Below are 5,072 nucleotides of genomic sequence, written 5' to 3'. Positions count from 1 at the left end.
AGACTGGGGTGCAGGTAGACCTGTCATTGGGGTACTGGCGGATGTTCGCTTTTGTGTCTCGACCAGCTGCCATTGAGAATATAGTGGTATGACACCCCTACCTATGGCTCCGTGGGTGTTCCTTTTTGACCTCACTGTATCCTGCGTTCTTGTAAGGGGAGCAGGATCTGAGACCCTGCATTATAGGAACATAGTTGCCATTGTGAAAGTCTGCACAAGGTTGGGTCTTTCTGTGTCTAAGAAGATTAATTTCATGTTTGCAATCCAGGATGCTACTCTGGGACAATACTAATAATGTCACAAAGATAGCTTTACTTTCTTCATTCCCAGGCCCACTTTAGAACACCAAATCCCTTCTCCTGGTGTTTGAGAAAAGAAATCCAAACAACAACAACAAATACATTTATGATATATCATATATGATCGTTGTGCGGGGCGGCCTGCGGGGTCTCTGGTCCCGCTCCCCACATAAGAATGCAGGACATGGTGAGGCCAAACAGGAACACCCACGGAGCCATAGATAGGGGAGTTAAACCAATATATTCCCACTGGCGGCGGGGCTGGATACACGGGAAGCAGGAGCTACATAATCTGCAACCTGCCGTCCTAACAGCAGTCCGCGCTTGCCAGCCCCCATCTTCTTGCCAGCCCCCATTTTCTGCTAGCGCAGCCACAGCAGTTATATTAGTGGCCAATGGCTCACTGGTTACAGCTGACAACCAACTAGCCAAAGCTGATGGCCATCTGATCACAGTTGATGGCCAGTTACTACCTGAGCCAGCACCTTTCTATGTGAGGCTGAGAACCTGGAAACTGCTCTCTGGGGCTCTGTCCCCACAATGATATATATGATAAAAATAGTATAGGGACTAGTTTTAAGATTCTTTCATTTCTGGTTCTAGTTAGAGTCTTTGACTAACAAACGTGTCCCCAAATCCTTACCTTTATAGGTATCAAGAGTGACCGGGCACATGAAGATCAACTAAAGGATATTGTATCTGTGTGCTAGTGTAACCTTTAGTTAGCAGAGAGAGCAACCATTTGATGTGGAAATTGTATTGTTTCGGAGTGACTGCTCTCCTCCGTAATGATGAGTGTGGTGGGTGGATTTGTGAGCTTTCACTGCCAGCAGGCATTCACTCTGCCTCACCTTGATACAGTCATCTTTTGCAAATTACTCTCTCAAATGGCAAGCATCATCTGAAATTAGGCACTTTGCTAGAGACACTATGTGAGTAACAATTTGGAAGCTTCTCAGCTTAAAGGGAATGGAGCGGGAGTGATAACCACAGGAACCGCAGGAAGCTGCAATGAGTTTCTTTCCCTAACTGGTGCCTGCAAGGACGGGAAGAATACATATGTTCTCGTGACCTCAATCCCTTCTGGGAACACTGTAGATCTACTAGATCGGTTTATATTTTTAATTACTTCTGTTGTACTGTCCCTTCCCCTTGCTTCCCTTTTTAGGTCTATCTTATGAAAAAAATAATTATATCCTAACTCCTACAAGCTTCCAAACTCACTGCAATCAAATTTCTTGAAAGAAATTATCATAACTTGCTCATTGCTCATCCCCTGAAGTGTGGATTCCATTTTTGGTGCCCCACTGCAATGACGCACCAACGTCACTGATGACCTGCTACTTGTCGATCCCATTGCTATCTTCTCTCTAGCCTCCTTCACTATCTTTCTCCTTTTTTTTTTTTTTTTTGGAGGGACCGATTCCTTATGTTAAAAATACGCCAATTTTCTTTTTTTTAAACATTTTTTTATTAGTTTCAGGGGCACAAAACAATGTAACATTAGACATTTATCATTTATATCCCTCACGCAGTCATAACCCCTCTCCCCCATCCACTACCCTCTGACATTGCACACAGCAGTTACATTTCCACTAAGACACGTCAATTTTCAGTATCAAAACATTGCAGTCTTGGTTTCTCTTTCTCCCACTCAGCCCCCAAAGAGACCACATCAATGGAGAACATTTTAAGCCAATAAGCTGCAAGACGCACACCTAATAGATCTCACAGAAACCTCACCAAAAAAGGGGGTACTAGGTAGGGAAAGAAACTTTTAAAGATCAGCACTTTGCCATAGCACAGGATCTAGAGAGCTCTCACAGCCAGATGGGGTGGCCAGTGTGCTCCAACCCCAAAGAAGCAAAGTTTCAAAATAACATAAAATTTAAAAACAGTTCTGTACATAGCTATGCAAGCTTTCTCCAGCACTATGTGATACAAAGCACAATGAGATGGCACTCTTAGAGACAGCAGCTTCAGACCCAGAAAGCCATGATGAGATGAGTTTCCTGTGGCCACATCAGTGGCAAACCCATCATTTTCTTTCTTTCGAAGATGCAGAAGAGCAAGTCACTGGTCACCTCAATATAAGGGGCACATGATCCATTCTGTGAGCTGTTGGGGAGGGGGGTAGAACTGGGACAAGGATTTGGTCTCAGAGGTCTCATTATTTAATTTGATCACTTTTCATGCAAAAAATAAAAATAAAATTGCCCAAAGATACCTTAAAGCTAAAAACCTGAATAGCACTTTTTGGGGGTGTGGGGGGTGTTAACTCCCAGAACCACCTTTCTGGTGTGGCTGGTACTCTGTGCAAAGCAATAAGTTTCCCCATGGTGGAGTCTTTCTCTGGGCTCTGTTTGGCTCTCAGTAAGGCAGATCCATAGCTCTTTCCCTCCTCTATGGAAAGGACAATTTGCATTAAGCTGAAAAATTACCTCCTAAAAGTGAGAAAGGGATTAGACTGCTACTTCAGAACTGTGGAATTATTTCGAATGCTTCCAAATGGTTGCTACATCAACAACAATAAAAAAGGCAATTACAAAACGTGTACATCACATGATTTTAAAGACACTTTGCATTGTGCTCACATCCCCTTAAATGCTGTTCCCAAAGGTACTCAGCTTCTAACCCAACCAGAATCTCTAGGGAGAGGCAGAAACAGTTTGGTGTAAAAGATGCAGGGGTTAGGGTGGGAGGCAGTAAAAGGAGAAAGGAGCCTTCCAGTTAAAGATCAGTCCTCAGTTTAAAGGTCTGCTTAGGCAGGCTGGCCTCTGGTGGAGTCAGGGTCAGAGGGAGGAGCAGCGGCAGCGCGGGACTGGGGCACTGTGGGGACAAAGCCCCCAAAAGCAGTTTCCAGGCTCTTGGCCTCACATAGAAAGGTGCTGGCTCGCGTAGTAAATGGCCATCAGCTGTGATTGGATGGCCATCAGCTGTGGCTAGTTGGCCGTCAGCTGTAACCAGTGAGCCATTGGCCACTAATATAACTGCCGTGGCTACGCTAGCAGAGAATGGGGGCTAGCAAGAGAGGATTGCAGAGAGGCGGATGCCGCCAGCGAGAATATATTGGTTTGACTCCCCTACTTATGGCTCCGTGGGTGTTCCTTTTTGGCCTCACCATGTCCTGCGTTCTTGGGCGGGGAGCGGAAGCAGAGACCCCGCAGGCCGCCCCGCCGGACGGCCCACACGACAGGCACTCTACACCTCATTCAGGTCAAGCAGGGTTTGGTCGGGCCTCCTTTGCGTACAGAGGTGCATTTCAGTTTATCTTCCAAATCATCGGTTGTCTTTTCCAGCTTGGCTACCGATCTCTCAGCATGGGTCTCTGCCTCCTTGAGTTTATCAGTAAGAATCTTTATCTCTTCTTCATATGTCTTCTTATTGAGAGTACTTTTCTTCAGCGGCACTCAGACACTTCAGGTGCTGGTCCACGAGTCTGATCTGCTCATTCCATCTCTCAGCAACGGGACTCTTCCAGTTCAGCTCATTCCTCTGTGCATTACAAGGCTCCTTCAGTAATCAACAACTTACGGAGCCACCTCTTCATGCTTCCTATCTGCCTCTTCTGCAATGTTGAATTCTTTGAGTTGGATTTCCTAGAGTTCCATCTTTTCTTCATCTTTTAAAGCTCAGTTTTCAATAATCTTCATACCTCTCGCTCTCAGCAGCTGTCTCAGCTTCCTTCAGCTTTTGCAGAGCAGTGGCCATGCGCTCCTGAGTGTGATTCAGCTCCTCTTCAAGCAACTGGATCCTAAGGTTCAAGGATGCCACCTGAGCCTCGGCCTGTTGCCGGGCCCTCCTTTCTCCCTCCAGTTCCTGCTGGAGGCGCTGGGCCATGCCCTCTGCATCACGAGCCTGCTGTTTCAGAACCTGGATCTTGTGCTTCTCCACCTCGATGTTGGTGATCCTGGCCATGGCCCCTACCCAGCTCCTGCTCGCGCTCAGCGTTGCAGACTCCTCTCTCCATTTTTTCCATGTTGTTCTTCAGCCTCTCTCTTTTCCTAACTTTTATGACACAGAAATCTCTTTGTTCTACCTTGTTCTGGATGCTCTTTCTCTGTCTCCTGCACTGATTTTCTTCCTCCTCTTGCTCCTAAAGGTCTTCCAAGACTGTCATTGGTCACTATTTTTTCTCTCCCTTGAACCTTGGTGAGTTTACCAATGTTCATCGTATTATCTACCAAACCCACATCTCTTAATTCAATGATTTCCTCAAGCTCTATCCCTATGTTCACAACTTCCCAATGGACATAAAACACCCTGGATAATCCAACAGCATCTCAAACTCAACAGGTGCAAAGGTAAATTCATAATGTTTTCCCATAAATTATCTCCTTTCCCAAAGGCTTGAAGCTTGTTCTTTGCTCTTCCCTATATCTAATCTGTTGCCAGATCTGTAAACTGTCTGCTTTTGTAGCAGCTGCGTCTGCTTCCTATATCCCATTCTCACTACCACTGCCCTACTCCCAATCCTCACAATCACTCATATTGTACTTTGTAATAATCTTCTAATTTCTCTCCTTCCCTTCCTTTCCTATTCCATCATATCCAGCAAAATCAAAATAATTTCCTAAAGTAGGGCAATGATGTCTTACTTGCTCAAAACCCCTCAGTAGCTCCCCAGTTCCTTTCTCAGTGAAGTCTAAATTTATCACTCCTACATTCAAGCTTCTTTGTGATCTATTCCCAAACCATCTATGCTTGGCTTTTCCCCTTCTCCTACTATACAAGAAAACTGAATGATTTGTTCCCTAGACCTGTCCTCGGATT

At 45.4% G+C, this 5,072-nt stretch overlaps 1 pseudogene across 1 annotated transcript; it reads right to left on the bottom strand.

Annotated features, from left to right (window-relative positions):
• Positions 1-3,500: 3,500 nt before the first annotated feature.
• LOC308495100 lies at positions 3,501-4,217 on the bottom strand (annotated as a pseudogene). The gene has a single exon. The product of its transcript is annotated as an uncharacterized misc_RNA (transcript).
• Between the last annotated feature and the right edge of the window lie 855 nt (positions 4,218-5,072).

The sequence above is a fragment of the Rhinolophus hipposideros genome (assembly GCF_964194185.1).
Source record: "Rhinolophus hipposideros genome assembly, chromosome: X".
In the NCBI taxonomy this organism is placed as follows: domain Eukaryota; kingdom Metazoa; phylum Chordata; class Mammalia; order Chiroptera; family Rhinolophidae; genus Rhinolophus; species Rhinolophus hipposideros.
The sequence above is the reverse complement of the archived record's forward strand: the minus strand, read 5'-3'. Positions and strand labels throughout refer to the sequence as shown.